This window comes from Scyliorhinus torazame, unplaced genomic scaffold (genome assembly GCF_047496885.1).
Source record: "Scyliorhinus torazame isolate Kashiwa2021f unplaced genomic scaffold, sScyTor2.1 scaffold_406, whole genome shotgun sequence".
Lineage (NCBI taxonomy): Eukaryota > Metazoa > Chordata > Chondrichthyes > Carcharhiniformes > Scyliorhinidae > Scyliorhinus > Scyliorhinus torazame.
The window spans coordinates 59,612-77,094 of NW_027308133.1; positions in this window are offsets into that span (position 1 = coordinate 59,612).

Consider the following 17,483-nt stretch of genomic DNA (forward strand, 5'->3'; position numbering starts at 1 on the left):
CGAGAGCGAGGGACACATCGAGAGCGAGGGACATGGAGATCGAGGGACACGGCGAGAGCGAGGGACACGGCGAGAGCGAGGGACACAGCGAGAGCGAGGGACACAGCGAGAGCGAGGAACACAGCGAGAGCAAGCAACACAGCGAGAGCGAGGAACACAGAGAGCGAGGGACACAGAGAGCGAGGGACACAGAGAGCGAGGGACACAGAGAGCGAGGGACACAGAGAGCGAGGGACACAGAGAGCGGGGGACACAGAGAGCGAGGGACACAGAGCGAGGGACACAGAGCGAGGGACACAGCGAGAGCGAGGGACACATCGAGAGCGAGGGACACATCGAGTGCGAGGGACACGGAGATCGAGGGACACGGCGAGAGCGAGGGACACAGCGAGAGCGAGGAACACAGCGAGAGCGAGGGACACAGAGAGCGAGCGACACAGAGAGCGAGGGACACAGAGAGCGAGGGACACAGCGAGAGCGAGGGACACAGCGAGAGCGAGGGACACAGCGAGAGCGAGGGACACAGCGAGAGCGAGGGACACAGCGAGAGCGAGGGACACAGAGCGCAAGGGACAGAGAGAGCGAGGGACTCACAGAGAGCGAGGGACGCAAAGGGAGCGAGGTACGCACAGAGAGCGAGGTACGCACAGAGAGCGAGGGACACAGCGAGAGAGCGAGGGACACAGCGAGAGAGAGAGAGGGACACAGCGAGAGAGAGAGGGTCACAGCGCGAGAGAGAGGGACACAGCGAGAGAGAGAGGGTCACAGCGAGAGAGAGAGGGACACAGCGAGAGAGAGGGACACCGAGAGAGAGAGGGACGCAGCGAGAGAGAGAGGGACACAGCGAGAGAGGGGCGCAGCGAGAGAGAGGGACACAGCGAGAGAGAGAGGGACACACCGAGAGAGAGAGGGACACAGCGAGAGAGAGGGACACAGCGAGAGAGTGGCGCAGCGAGAGAGAGTGGGACGCAGCGAAAGATAGAGGGACGCAGCGAAAGAGCCAGAGAGCGAGGGACACATCGAGAGCGAGGGACACATCGAGAGCGAGGGACACATCGAGAGCGAGGGACACGGCGAGAGCGAGGGACACATCGAGAGCGAGGGACACGGAGATCGAGGGACACGGCGAGAGCGAGGGACACAGCGAGAGCGAGGGACACAGCGAGAGCGAGGAACACAGCGAGAGCAAGGAACACAGCGAGAGCGAGGGACACAGAGAGCGAGGGACACAGAGAGCGAGGGACACAGAGAGCGAGGGACACAGAGAGCGAGGGACACAGAGAGCGAGGGACACAGAGAGCGAGGGACACAGAGAGCGAGGGACACAGAGAGCGGGGGACACAGAGAGCGAGGGACACAGAGAGCGAGGGACACAGAGAGCGAGGGACACAGAGAGCGAGGGACACAGAGCGAGGGACACAGAGCGAGGGACACAGAGCGAGGGACACAGCGAGAGCGAGGGACACATCGAGAGCGAGGGACACATCGAGTGCGAGGGACACGGAGATCGAGGGACACGGCGAGAGCGAGGGACACAGCGAGAGCGAGGAACACAGCGAGAGCGAGGGACACAGAGAGCGAGCGACACAGAGAGCGAGGGACACAGAGAGCGAGAGACACAGAGAGCGAGGGACACAGACAGCGAGGGACACAGAGATCGAGGGACACAGAGAGTGAGAGACACAGAGAGCGAGGGACACAGTGAGAGCGAGGAACACAGCGAGAGCGAGGGACACAGAGAGCGCGAGGGACACAGAGAGCGAGGGACACAGCGAGAGCGAGGGACACAGCGAGAGCGAGGGACACAGCGAGAGCGAGGGACACAGCGAGAGCGAGGGACACAGCGAGAGCGAGGGACACAGCGAGAGCGAGGGACACAGAGAGCGAGGGACACAGAGAGCGAGGGACACAGCGAGAGCGAGGGACACAGAGAGAGCCAGGGACACAGAGAGAGCGAGGGACAAAGAGCGCAAGGGACAGAGAGAGCGAGGGACTCACAGAGAGCGAGGGACGCAAAGGGAGCGAGGTACGCACAGAGAGCGAGGGACGCACAGAGAGCGAGGGACACAGCGAGAGAGCGAGGGACACAGCGAGAGAGAGAGAGGGACACAGCGAGAGAGAGAGGGTCACAGTGCGAGAGAGAGGGACACAGCGAGAGAGAGAGGGTCACAGCGAGAGAGAGAGGGACACAGCGAGAGAGAGGGACACCGAGAGAGAGAGGGACGCAGCGAGAGAGAGAGGGACACAGCGAGAGAGGGGCGCAGCGAGAGAGAGTGGGACGCAGCGAAAGATAGAGGGACGCAGCGAAAGAGCCAGAGAGCGAGGGACACATCGAGAGCGAGGGACACATCGAGAGCGAGGGACACATCGAGAGCGAGGGACACGGAGATCGAGGGACACGGCGAGAGCGAGGGACACAGCGAGAGCGAGGGACACAGCGAGAGCGAGGAACACAGCGAGAGCAAGCAACACAGCGAGAGCGAGGGACACAGAGAGCGAGGGACACAGAGAGCGAGGGACACAGAGAGCGAGGGACACAGAGAGCGAGGGACACAGAGAGCGAGGGACACAGAGAGCGAGGGACACAGAGAGCGAGGGACACAGAGAGCGGGGGACACAGAGAGCGAGGGACACAGAGAGCGAGGGACACAGAGCGAGGGACACAGCGAGAGCGAGGGACACATCGAGAGCGAGGGACACATCGAGTGCGAGGGACACGGAGATCGAGGGACACGGCGAGAGCGAGGGACACAGCGAGAGCGAGGAACACAGCGAGAGCGAGGGACACAGAGAGCGAGCGACACAGAGAGCGAGGGACACAGAGAGCGAGGGACACAGAGAGCGAGGGACACAGAGAGCGAGGGACACAGAGAGCGAGGGACACAGAGAGCGAGGGACACAGAGAGCGAGGGACACAGAGCGAGGGACACAGAGAGCGAGGGACACAGAGAGCGAGGGACACAGAGAGCGAGGGACACAGAGAGCGAGGGACACAGAGAGCGAGGGACACAGAGAGCGAGGGACACAGAGAGCGAGGGACACAGAGCGAGGGACACAGAGCGAGGGACACAGAGCGAGGGACACAGAGCGAGGGACACAGAGCGAGGGACACAGCGAGAGCGAGGGACACAGCGAGAGCGAGGGACACAGAGATCGAGGGACACAGAGATCGAGGGACACAGAGAGTGAGAGACACAGAGAGCGAGGGACACAGGGAGAGCGAGGAACACAGCGAGAGCGAGGGACACAGAGAGCGCGAGGGACACAGAGAGCGAGGGACAGCGAGAGCGAGGGACACAGCGAGAGCGAGGGACACAGCGAGAGCGAGGGACACAGCGAGAGCGAGGGACACAGAGAGCGAGGGACACAGAGAGCGAGGGACACAGCGAGAGCGAGGGACACAGAGAGAGCCAGGGACACAGAGAGAGCGAGGGTCAAAGAGAGAGAGGGACAGAGAGAGCGAGGGACACAGCGAGAGCGAGGGACACAGCGAGAGCGAGGGACACACAGCTAGGGACACACCGAACGAGGGACACACAGAGCGAGGGACACACAGAGCGAGGGACACACAGAGCGAGGGACACACAGAGCGAGGGACACACAGAGCGAGGGACACACAGAGCGAGGGACACAGAGCGAAGGACACAGCGAGAGCGAGGGACACAGCGAGAGAGAATGGGACACAGCGAGAGAGAGGGGAACACAGCGAGAGGGGGACACAGCGAGAGAGAGAGCGGGACACAGCGAGAGAGAGAGAGCGGGACACAGCGAGAGAGAGGGGGACACAGCGAGAGAGAGGGGGACACCACGAGTGAGAGGGGGACACAGCGAGAGAGAGGGGGACACAGCGAGAGAGAGGGGGACACAGCGAGAGAGAGGGGGAAACAGCGAGAGCGAGGGACACAGCGAGAGCGAGGGACACAGCGAGAGCGAGGGACACAGCGAGAGCGAGGGACACAGCGAGAGCGAGGGACACAGAGCGCGAGGGACAGAGAGAGTGAGGGACGCACAGAGAGCGAGGGACACAGCGAGAGCGAGGGACACAGCGAGAGCGAGGGACACAGCGAGAGCGAGGGACACAGCGAGAGCGAGGGACACAGCGAGAGCGAGGGACACAGAGCGCAAGGGACAGAGAGAGCGAGGGACTCACAGAAAGCGAGGGACGCAAAGGGAGCGAGGTACGCACAGAGAGCGAGGGACGCACAGAGAGCGAGGGACACAGCGAGAGAGAGAGAGGGACACAGCGAGAGAGAGAGGGTCACAGCGCGAGAGAGAGGGACACAGCGAGAGAGAGAGGGCCACAGCGAGAGAGAGAGGGACACAGCGAGAGAGAGGGACACCGAGAGAGAGAGGGACGCAGCGAGAGAGAGAGGGACACAGCGAGAGAGGGGCGCAGCGAGAGAGAGTGGGACGCAGCGAAAGATAGAGGGACGCAGCGAAAGAGCCAGAGAGCGAGGGACACATCGAGAGCGAGGGACACATCGAGAGCGAGGGACACATCGAGAGCGAGGGACACAGCGAGAGCGAGGGACACAGCGAGAGCGAGGAACACAGCGAGAGCAAGCAACACAGCGAGAGCGAGGGACACAGAGAGCGAGGGACACAGAGAGCGAGGGACACAGAGAGCGAGGGACACAGAGAGCGAGGGACACAGAGAGCGAGGGACACAGAGAGCGAGGGACACAGAGAGCGGGGGACACAGAGAGCGGGGGACACAGAGAGCGGGGGACACAGAGAGCGAGGGACACAGAGCGAGGGACACAGAGCGAGGGACACAGCGAGAGCGAGGGACACATCGAGAGCGAGGGACACATCGAGTGCGAGGGACACGGAGATCGAGGGACACGGCGAGAGCGAGGGACACAGCGAGAGCGAGGAACACAGAGAGCGAGCGACACAGAGAGCGAGGGACACAGAGAGCGAGGGACACAGAGAGCGAGGGACACAGAGAGCGAGGGACACAGAGAGCGAGGGACACAGAGCGCGAGGGACACAGAGAGCGAGGGACAGCGAGAGCGAGGGACACAGCGAGAGCGAGGGACACAGCGAGAGCGAGGGACACAGCGAGAGCGAGGGACACAGCGAGAGCGAGGGACACAGCGAGAGCGAGGGACACAGAGAGCGAGGGACACAGAGAGCGAGGGACACAGCGAGAGCGAGGGACACAGAGAGAGCCAGGGACACAGAGAGAGCGAGGGACAAAGAGAGAGAGGGACAGAGAGAGCGAGGGACACAGCGAGAGCGAGGGACACACAGCGAGGGACACACAGAACGAGGGACACACAGAGCGAGGGACACACAGAGCGAGGGACACACAGAGCGAGGGACACACAGAGCGAGGGACACACAGAGCGAGGGACACACAGAGCGAGGGACACACAGAGCGAGGGACACAGAGCGAAGGACACAGCGAGAGCGAGGGACACAGCGAGAGAGAATGGGACACAGCGAGAGAGAGGGGAACACAGCGAGAGAGAGGGGGACACAGCGAGAGACAGAGCGGGACACAGCGAGAGAGAGAGAGCGGGACACAGCGAGAGAGAGGGGGACACAGCGAGAGAGAGCGGGACACCGCGAGTGAGAGGGGGACACAGCGAGAGAGAGGGGGACACAGCGAGATATAGGGGACACAGCGAGAGAGAGGGGGACACAGCGAGAGAGAGGGGGACACAGCGAGAGAGGGGGACACAGCGAGATAGAGGGGGACACAGCGAGAGAGAGGGGGACACAGCGAGAGAGAGGGGGACACAGCGAGAGAGAGGGGGACACAGCGCGAGAGAGAGGGACACAGCTCGAGAGTGAGGGACACAGCTCGAGAGTGACACAGCGCTAGAGAGAGGGACACAGCGCTAGAGAGAGGGACACAGCGCGAAGAGAGGGACACAGCGCGAAGAGAGGGACACAGCGCGAAGAGAGGGACACAGCGCGAGAGAGAGGGACACAGCGCGAGAGAGAGGGACACAGCGCAAGAGAGAGGGACACAGCGCAAGAGAGAGGGACACAGCGCTAGAGAGAGGGACACAGCGCTAGAGAGAGGGACACAGCGAGAGCGAGGGACACACAGCTAGGGACACACCGAACGAGGGACACACAGAGCGAGGGACACACAGAGCGAGGGACACACAGAGCGAGGGACACACAGAGCGAGGGACACACAGAGCGAGGGACACACAGAGCGAGGGACACACAGAGCGAGGGACACACAGAGCGAGGGACACACAGAGCGAGGGACACACAGAGCGAGGGACACAGAGCGAAGGACACAGCGAGAGCGAGGGACACAGCGAGAGAGAATGGGACACAGCGAGAGAGAGGGGAACACAGCGAGAGAGAGGGGGACACAGCGAGAGAGAGAGCGGGACACAGCGAGAGAGAGAGAGCGGGACACAGCGAGAGAGAGGGGGACACAGCGAGAGAGAGCGGGACACCACGAGTGAGGGGGACACAGCGAGAGAGAGGGGGACACAGCGAGAGAGAGGGGGACACAGCGAGAGAGAGGGGGACACAGCGAGAGCGAGGGACACAGCGAGAGCGAGGGACACAGCGAGAGCGAGGGACACAGCGAGAGCGAGGGACACAGCGAGAGCGAGGGACACAGAGCGCGAGGGACAGAGAGAGTGAGGGACGCACAGAGAGCGAGGGACACAGCGAGAGCGAGGGACACAGCGAGAGCGAGGGACACAGAGCGCAAGGGACAGAGAGAGCGAGGGACTCACAGAGAGCGAGGGACGCAAAGGGAGCGAGGTACGCACAGAGAGCGAGGGACGCACAGAGAGCGAGGGACACAGCGAGAGAGAGAGAGGGACACAGCGAGAGAGAGAGGGTCACAGCGCGAGAGAGAGGGACACAGCGAGAGAGAGAGGGCCACAGCGAGAGAGAGAGGGACACAGCGAGAGAGAGGGACACCGAGAGAGAGAGGGACGCAGCGAGAGAGAGAGGGACACAGCGAGAGAGGGGCGCAGCGAGAGAGAGTGGGACGCAGCGAAAGATAGAGGGACGCAGCGAAAGAGCCAGAGAGCGAGGGACACATCGAGAGCGAGGGACACATCGAGAGCGAGGGACACAGCGAGAGCGAGGGACACAGCGAGAGCGAGGAACACAGCGAGAGCAAGCAACACAGCGAGAGCGAGGGACACAGAGAGCGAGGGACACAGAGAGCGAGGGACACAGAGAGCGAGGGACACAGAGAGCGAGGGACACAGAGAGCGGGGGACACAGAGAGCGGGGGACACAGAGAGCGGGGGACACAGAGAGCGAGGGACACAGAGCGAGGGACACAGAGCGAGGGACACAGCGAGAGCGAGGGACACATCGAGAGCGAGGGACACATCGAGTGCGAGGGACACGGAGATCGAGGGACACGGCGAGAGCGAGGGACACGGCGAGAGCGAGGAACACAGAGAGCGAGCGACACAGAGAGCGAGGGACACAGAGAGCGAGGGACACAGAGAGCGAGGGACACAGAGAGCGAGGGACACAGAGAGCGAGGGACACAGAGAGCGAGGGACACAGAGAGCGAGGGACACAGAGAGCGAGGGACACAGAGAGCGAGGGACACAGAGAGCGAGGGACACAGAGCGAAGGACACAGAGCGAGGGACACAGCGAGAGCGAGGGACACAGCGAGAGCGAGGGACACAGCGAGAGCGAGGGACACAGCGAGAGCGAGGGACACAGAGATCGAGGGACACAGAGATCGAGGGACACAGAGAGTGAGAGACACAGAGAGCGAGGGACACAGTGAGAGCGAGGAACACAGCGAGTGCGAGGGACACAGAGAGCGCGAGGGACACAGAGAGAGCGAGGGACAGCGAGAGCGAGGGACACAGCGAGAGCGAGGGACACAGCGAGAGCGAGGGACACAGAGAGCGAGGGACACAGAGAGCGAGGGACACAGCGAGAGCGAGGGACACAGAGAGAGCCAGGGACACAGAGAGAGCGAGGGACAAAGAGAGAGAGGGACAGAGAGAGCGAGGGACACAGCGAGAGCGAGGGACACACAGCGAGGGACACACAGAACGAGGGACACAGAGAGCGAGGGACACAGAGAGCGAGGGACACAGAGAGCGACACAGAGAGAGCGACACAGAGAGAGCGACACTGAGAGAGCGACACAGAGAGAGCGACACAGAGAGAGGGACACAGAGAGAGGGACACAGAGCGAGGGACACAGAGCGAGGGACACAGAGCGAGGGACACAGAGCGAGGGACACAGAGAGAGAGGGACACAGAGAGAGAGGGACACAGAGAGAGAGGGACACAGAGAGCGAGGGACACAGAGAGCGAGGGACACAGAGAGCGAAGGACACAGAGAGCGAGGGACACAGAGAGCGAGGGGCACAGAGAGCGAGGGGCACAGAGAGCGAGGGACACAGAGAGCGAGGGACACAGAGAGCGAGGGACACAGAGAGCGAGGGACACAGAGAGCGACACAGAGAGAGCGACACAGAGAGAGCGACACAGAGAGAGGGACACAGAGAGTGAGGGGCACAGAGAGCGAGGGACACAGAGAGCGAGGGACACAGAGAGCGAGGGACACAGAGAGCGACACAGAGAGAGCGACACAGAGAGAGCGACACAGAGAGAGCGACACAGAGAGAGCGACACAGAGAGAGGGACGCACAGAGAGCGAGGGACACAGCGAGAGCGAGGGACACAGCGAGAGCGAGGGACAGAGCGGGAGCGAGGGACACAGCGGGAGCGAGGGACACAGTGGGAGCGAGGGACACAGAGCGCGAGGGACAGTGAGAGCGAGGGACGCACACAGAGCGAGGGACACAGCGAGAGCGAGGGACACAGCGAGAGCAAGGGACACAGCGAGAGCGAGGGACACAGCGAGAGCGAGGGACACAGCGAGAGCGAGGGACACAGCGAGAGCGAGGGACACAGCGAGAGCGAGGGACACAGCGAGAGCGAGGGACACAGAGCGCAAGGGACAGAGAGAGCGAGGGACTCACAGAGAGCGAGGGACGCAAAGGGAGCGAGGTACACACAGAGAGCGAGGGACGCACAGAGCGAGGGACACAGCGAGAGAGCGAGGGACACAGCGAGAGAGAGAGAGGGACACAGCGAGAGAGAGAGAGGGACACAGCGAGAGAGAGAGGGTCACAGCGCGAGAGAGAGGGACACAGCGAGAGAGAGAGGGTCACAGCGAGAGAGAGAGGGACACAGCGAGAGAGAGGGACACCGAGAGAGAGAGGGACACAGCGAGAGAGAGAGGGACACAGCGAGAGAGAGAGGGACACAGCGAGAGAGAGAGGGACACAGCGAGAGAGAGAGGGACACAGCGAGAGAGAGAGGGACACAGCGAGAGAGGGACACAGCGAGAGAGAGAGGGACACAGCGAGAGAGGGGCGCAGCGAGAGAGAGTGGGACGCAGCGAAAGATAGAGGGACGCAGCGAAAGAGCCAGAGAGCGAGGGACACATCGAGAGCGAGGGACACATCGAGAGCGAGGGACATGGAGATCGAGGGACACGGCGAGAGCGAGGGACACGGCGAGAGCGAGGGACACAGCGAGAGCGAGGGACACAGCGAGAGCGAGGAACACAGCGAGAGCAAGCAACACAGCGAGAGCGAGGAACACAGAGAGCGAGGGACACAGAGAGCGAGGGACACAGAGAGCGAGGGACACAGAGAGCGAGGGACACAGAGAGCGAGGGACACAGAGAGCGAGGGACACAGAGAGCGGGGGACACAGAGAGCGAGGGACACAGAGCGAGGGACACAGAGCGAGGGACACAGCGAGAGCGAGGGACACATCGAGAGCGAGGGACACATCGAGTGCGAGGGACACGGAGATCGAGGGACACGGCGAGAGCGAGGGACACAGCGAGAGCGAGGAACACAGCGAGAGCGAGGGACACAGAGAGCGAGCGACACAGAGAGCGAGGGACACAGAGAGCGAGGGACACAGCGAGAGCGAGGGACACAGCGAGAGCGAGGGACACAGCGAGAGCGAGGGACACAGAGCGCAAGGGACAGAGAGAGCGAGGGACTCACAGAGAGCGAGGGACGCAAAGGGAGCGAGGTACGCACAGAGAGCGAGGGACGCACAGAGAGCGAGGGACACAGCGAGAGAGCGAGGGACACAGCGAGAGAGAGGGACACAGCGAGAGAGAGAGGGTCACAGCGCGAGAGAGAGGGACACAGCGAGAGAGAGAGGGTCACAGCGAGAGAGAGAGGGACACAGCGAGAGAGAGGGACACCGAGAGAGAGAGGGACGCAGCGAGAGAGAGAGGGACACAGCGAGAGAGGGGCGCAGCGAGAGAGAGTGGGACGCAGCGAAAGATAGAGGGACGCAGCGAGAGAGAGAGGGACGCAGCGAAAGATAGAGGGACGCAGCGAAAGAGCCAGAGAGCGAGGGACACATCGAGAGCGAGGGACACATCGAGAGCGAGGGACACATCGAGAGCGAGGGACACGGAGATCGAGGGACACGGCGAGAGCGAGGGACACAGCGAGAGCGAGGGACACAGCGAGAGCGAGGAACACAGCGAGAGCAAGCAACACAACGAGAGCGAGGGACACAGAGAGCGAGGGACACAGAGAGCGAGGGACACAGAGAGCGAGGGACACAGAGAGCGAGGGACACAGAGAGCGAGGGACACAGAGAGCGGGGGACACAGAGAGCGAGGGACACAGAGAGCGAGGGACACAGAGAGCGAGGGACACAGAGCGAGGGACACAGAGCGAGGGACACAGCGAAAGCGAGGGACACATCGAGAGCGAGGGACACATCGAGAGCGAGGGACACATCGAGAGCGAGGGACACAGCGAGAGCGAGGAACACAGCGAGAGCGAGGGACACAGAGAGCGAGCGACACAGAGAGCGAGGGACACAGAGAGCGAGGGACACAGAGAGCGAGGGACACAGAGAGCGAGGGACACAGAGATCGAGGGACACAGAGAGTGAGAGACACAGAGAGCGAGGGACACAGTGAGAGCGAGGAACACAGCGAGAGCGAGGGACACAGAGAGCGCGAGGGACACAGAGAGCGAGGGACACAGCGAGAGCGAGGGACACAGCGAGAGCGAGGGACACAGCAAGAGCGAGGGACACAGCGAGAGCGAGGGACACAGAGAGCGAGGGACACAGAGAGCGAGGGACACAGCGAGAGCGAGGGACACAGAGAGAGCCAGGGACACAGAGAGAGCGAGGGACAAAGAGCGCAAGGGACAGAGAGAGCGAGGGACTCACAGAGAGCGAGGGACGCAAAGGGAGCGAGGTACGCACAGAGAGCGAGGGACGCACAGAGAGCGAGGGACACAGCGAGAGAGCGAGGGACACAGCGAGAGAGAGAGAGGGACACAGCGAGAGAGAGAGGGTCACAGCGCGAGAGAGAGGGACACAGCGAGAGAGAGAGGGTCACAGCGAGAGAGAGAGGGACACAGCGAGAGAGAGGGACACCGAGAGAGAGAGGGACGCAGCGAGAGAGAGAGGGACACAGCGAGAGAGGGGCGCAGCGAGAGAGAGTGGGACGCAGCGAAAGATAGAGGGACGCAGCGAAAGAGCCAGAGAGCGAGGGACACATCGAGAGCGAGGGACACATCGAGAGCGAGGGACACATCGAGAGCGATGGACACGGAGATCGAGGGACACGGCAAGAGCGAGGGACACAGCGAGAGCGAGGGACACAGCGAGAGCGAGGAACACAGCGAGAGCAAGCAACACAGCGAGAGCGAGGGACACAGAGAGCGAGGGACACAGAGAGCGAGGGACACAGAGAGCGAGGGACACAGAGAGCGAGGGACACAGAGAGCGAGGGACACAGAGAGCGAGGGACACAGAGAGCGGGGGACACAGAGAGCGAGGGACACAGAGAGCGAGGGACACAGAGCGAGGGACACAGCGAGAGCGAGGGACACAGCGAGAGCGAGGGACACATCGAGTGCGAGGGACACGGAGATCGAGGGACACGGCGAGAGCGAGGGACACAGCGAGAGCGAGGAACACAGCGAGAGCGAGGGACACAGAGAGCGAGCGACACAGAGAGCGAGGGACACAGAGAGCGAGGGACACAGAGAGCGAGGGACACAGAGAGCGAGGGACACAGAGAGCGAGGGACACAGAGAGCGAGGGACACAGAGAGCGAGGGACACAGAGCGAGGGACACAGAGCGAGGGACACAGAGCGAGGGACACAGAGCGAGGGACACAGAGCGAGGGACACAGAGCGAGGGACACAGAGCGAGGGACACAGCGAGAGCGAGGGACACAGCGAGAGCGAGGGACACAGCGAGAGCGAGGGACACAGAGATCGAGGGACACAGAGATCGAGGGACACAGAGAGTGAGAGACACAGAGAGCGAGGGACACAGGGAGAGCGAGGAACACAGCGAGAGCGAGGGACACAGAGAGCGCGAGGGACACAGAGAGCGAGGGACAGCGAGAGTGAGGGACACAGCGAGAGCGAGGGACACAGCGAGAGCGAGGGACACAGCGAGAGCGAGGGACACAGAGAGCGAGGGACACAGAGAGCGAGGGACACAGCGAGAGCGAGGGACACAGAGAGAGCCAGGGACACAGAGAGAGCGAGGGACAAAGAGAGAGAGGGACAGAGAGAGCGAGGGACACAGCGAGAGCGAGGGACACAGCGAGAGCGAGGGACACACAGCTAGGGACACACCGAACGAGGGACACACAGAGCGAGGGACACACAGAGCGAGGGACACACAGAGCGAGGGACACACAGAGCGAGGGACACACAGAGCGAGGGACACACAGAGCGAGGGACACACAGAGCGAGGGACACACAGAGCGAGGGACACACAGAGCGAGGGACACAGCGAGAGCGAGGGACACAGCGAGAGAGAATGGGACACAGCGAGAGAGAGGGGAACACAGCGAGAGAGAGGGGGACACAGCGAGAGAGAGAGCGGGACACAGCGAGAGAGAGAGAGCGGGACACAGCGAGAGAGAGGGGGACACAGCGAGAGAGAGCGGGACACCACGAGTGAGAGGGGGACACAGCGAGAGAGAGGGGGACACAGCGAGAGAGAGGGGGACACAGCGAGAGAGAGGGGGACACAGCGAGAGAGAGGGACACAGCGAGAGCGAGGGACACAGCGAGAGCGAGGGACACAGCGAGAGCGAGGGACACAGCGAGAGCGAGGGACACAGAGCGCGAGGGACAGAGAGAGTGAGGGACGCACAGAGAGCGAGGGACACAGCGAGAGTGAGGGACACAGCGAGAGCGAGGGACACAGCGAGAGCGAGGGACACAGCGAGAGCGAGGGACACAGCGAGAGCGAGGGACACAGAGCGCAAGGGACAGAGAGAGCGAGGGACTCACAGAAAGCGAGGGACGCAAAGGGAGCGAGGTACGCACAGAGAGCGAGGGACGCACAGAGAGCGAGGGACACAGCGAGAGAGAGAGAGGGACACAGCGAGAGAGAGAGGGTCACAGCGCGAGAGAGAGGGCCACAGCGAGAGAGAGAGGGCCACAGCGAGAGAGAGAGGGACACAGCGAGAGAGAGGGACACCGAGAGAGAGAGGGACGCAGCGAGAGAGAGAGGGACACAGCGAGAGAGGGGCGCAGCGAGAGAGAGTGGGACGCAGCGAAAGATAGAGGGACGCAGCGAAAGAGCCAGAGAGCGAGGGACACATCGAGAGCGAGGGACACATCGAGAGCGAGGGACACAGCGAGAGCGAGGGACACAGCGAGAGCGAGGAACACAGCGAGAGCAAGCAACACAGCGAGAGCGAGGGACACAGAGAGCGAGGGACACAGAGAGCGAGGGACACAGAGAGCGAGGGACACAGAGAGCGAGGGACACAGAGAGCGAGGGACACAGAGAGCGGGGGACACAGAGAGCGGGGGACACAGAGAGCGAGGGACACAGAGCGAGGGACACAGAGCGAGGGACACAGAGCGAGGGACACAGCGAGAGCGAGGGACACATCGAGAGCGAGGGACACATCGAGTGCGAGGGACACGGAGATCGAGGGACACGGCGAGAGCGAGGGACACAGCGAGAGCGAGGAACACAGAGAGCGAGCGACACAGAGAGCGAGGGACACAGAGAGCGAGGGACACAGAGAGCGAGGGACACAGAGAGCGAGGGACACAGAGAGCGAGGGACACAGAGAGCGAGGGACACAGAGAGCGAGGGACACAGAGAGCGAGGGACACAGAGCGAGGGACACAGAGCGAGGGACACAGCGAGAGCGAGGGACACAGCGAGAGCGAGGGACACAGCGAGAGCGAGGGACACAGCGAGAGCGAGGGACACAGCGAGAGCGAGGGACACAGAGATCGAGGGACACAGAGATCGAGGGACACAGAGAGTGAGAGACACAGAGAGCGAGGGACACAGTGAGAGCGAGGAACACAGCGAGAGCGAGGGACACAGAGAGCGCGAGGGACACAGAGAGCGAGGGACACAGAGCGAGGGACACAGAGCGAGGGACACAGAGCGAGGGACACAGCGAGAGCGAGGGACACAGCGAGAGCGAGGGACACAGCGAGAGCGAGGGACACAGAGATCGAGGGACACAGAGATCGAGGGACACAGAGAGTGAGAGACACAGAGAGCGAGGGACACAGGGAGAGCGAGGAACACAGCGAGAGCGAGGGACACAGAGAGCGCGAGGGACACAGAGAGCGAGGGACAGCGAGAGCGAGGGACACAGCGAGAGCGAGGGACACAGCGAGAGCGAGGGACACAGCGAGAGCGAGGGACACAGAGAGCGAGGGACACAGAGAGCGAGGGACACAGCGAGAGCGAGGGACACAGAGAGAGCCAGGGACACAGAGAGAGCGAGGGACAAAGAGAGAGAGGGACAGAGAGAGCGAGGGACACAGCGAGAGCGAGGGACACAGCGAGAGCGAGGGACACACAGCTAGGGACACACCGAACGAGGGACACACAGAGCGAGGGACACACAGAGCGAGGGACACACAGAGCGAGGGACACACAGAGCGAGGGACACACAGAGCGAGGGACACACAGAGCGAGGGACACACAGAGCGAGGGACACAGCGAGAGCGAGGGACACAGCGAGAGAGAATGGGACACAGCGAGAGAGAGGGGAACACAGCGAGAGAGAGGGGGACACAGCGAGAGAGAGAGCGGGACACAGCGAGAGAGAGAGAGCGGGACACAGCGAGAGAGAGGGGGACACAGCGAGAGAGAGCGGGACACCACGAGTGAGAGGGGGACACAGCGAGAGAGAGGGGGACACAGCGAGAGAGAGGGGGACACAGCGAGAGTGAGGGACACAGCGAGAGCGAGGGACACAGCGAGAGCGAGGGACACATCGAGAGCGAGGGACACATCGAGAGCGAGGGACACAGCGAGAGCGAGGGACACAGCGAGAGCGAGGAACACAGCGAGAGCAAGCAACACAGCGAGAGCGAGGGACACAGAGAGCGAGGGACACAGAGAGCGAGGGACACAGAGAGCGAGGGACACAGAGAGCGAGGGACACAGAGAGCGAGGGACACAGAGAGCGGGGGACACAGAGAGCGGGGGACACAGAGAGCGAGGGACACAGAGCGAGGGACACAGAGCGAGGGACACAGCGAGAGCGAGGGACACATCGAGAGCGAGGGACACATCGAGTGCGAGGGACACGGAGATCGAGGGACACGGCGAGAGCGAGGGACACAGCGAGAGCGAGGAACACAGAGAGCGAGCGACACAGAGAGCGAGGGACACAGAGAGCGAGGGACACAGAGAGCGAGGGACACAGAGAGCGAGGGACACAGAGAGCGAGGGACACAGAGAGCGAGGGACACAGAGAGCGAGGGACACAGAGCGAGGGACACAGAGCGAGGGACACAGCGAGAGCGAGGGACACAGCGAGAGCGAGGGACACAGCGAGAGCGAGGGACACAGCGAGAGCGAGGGACACAGAGATCGAGGGACACAGAGATCGAGGGACACAGAGAGTGAGAGACACAGAGAGCGAGGGACACAGTGAGAGCGAGGAACACAGCGAGAGCGAGGGACACAGAGAGCGCGAGGGACACAGAGAGCGAGGGACAGCGAGAGCGAGGGACACAGCGAGAGCGAGGGACACAGCGAGAGCGAGGGACACAGCGAGAGCGAGGGACACAGAGAGCGAGGGACACAGAGAGCGAGGGACACAGCGAGAGCGAGGGACACAGAGAGAGCCAGGGACACAGAGAGAGCGAGGGACAAAGAGAGAGAGGGACAGAGAGAGCGAGGGACACAGCGAGAGCGAGGGACACACAGCGAGGGACACACAGAACGAGGGACACACAGAGCGAGGGACACACAGAGCGAGGGACACACAGAGCGAGGGACACACAGAGCGAGGGACACACAGAGCGAGGGACACAGAGCGAAGGACACAGCGAGAGCGAGGGACACAGCGAGAGAGAATGGGACACAGCGAGAGAGAGGGGAACACAGCGAGAGAGAGGGGGACACAGCGAGAGACAGAGCGGGACACAGCGAGAGAGAGAGAGCGGGACACAGCGAGAGAGAGGGGGACACAGCGAGAGAGAGCGGGACACCGCGAGTGAGAGGGGGACACAGCGAGAGAGAGGGGGACACAGCGAGATATAGGGGACACAGCGAGAGAGAGGGGACACAGCGAGAGAGAGGGGGACACAGCGAGAGAGGGGGACACAGCGAGATAGAGGGGGACACAGCGAGAGAGAGGGGGACACAGCGAGAGAGAGGGGGACACAGCGAGAGAGAGGGGGACACAGCGCGAGAGAGAGGGACACAGCGCGAGAGAGAGGGACACAGCTCGAGAGTGACACAGCGCTAGAGAGAGGGACACAGCGCTAGAGAGAGGGACACAGCGCGAAGAGAGGGACACAGCGCGATGAGAGGGACACAGCGCGAAGAGAGGGACACAGCGCGAGAGAGAGGGACACAGCGCGAGAGAGAGGGACACAGCGCAAGAGAGAGGGACACAGCGCAAGAGAGAGGGACACAGCGCTAGAGAGAGGGACACAGCGCTAGAGAGAGGGACACAGCGAGAGCGAGGGACACACAGCTAGGGACACACCGAACGAGGGACACACAGAGCGAGGGACACACAGAGCGAGGGACACACAGAGCGAGGGACACACAGAGCGAGGGACACACAGAGCGAGGGACACACAGAGCGAGGGACACACAGAGCGAGGGACACACAGAGCGAGGGACACACAGAGCGAGGGACACACAGAGCGAGGGACACACAGAGCGAGGGACACAGAGCGAAGGACACAGCGAGAGCGAGGGACACAGCGAGAGAGAATGGGACACAGCGAGAGAGAGGGGAACACAGCGAGAGAGAGGGGGACACAGCGAGAGAGAGAGCGGGACACAGCGAGAGAGAGAGAGCGGGACACAGCGAGAGAGAGGGGGACACAGCGAGAGAGAGCGGGACACCACGAGTGAGAGGGGGACACAGCGAGAGAGAGGGGGACACAGCGAGAGAGAGGGGGACACAGCGAGAGAGAGGGGGACACAGCGAGAGCGAGGGACACAGCGAGAGCGAGGGACACAGCGAGAGCGAG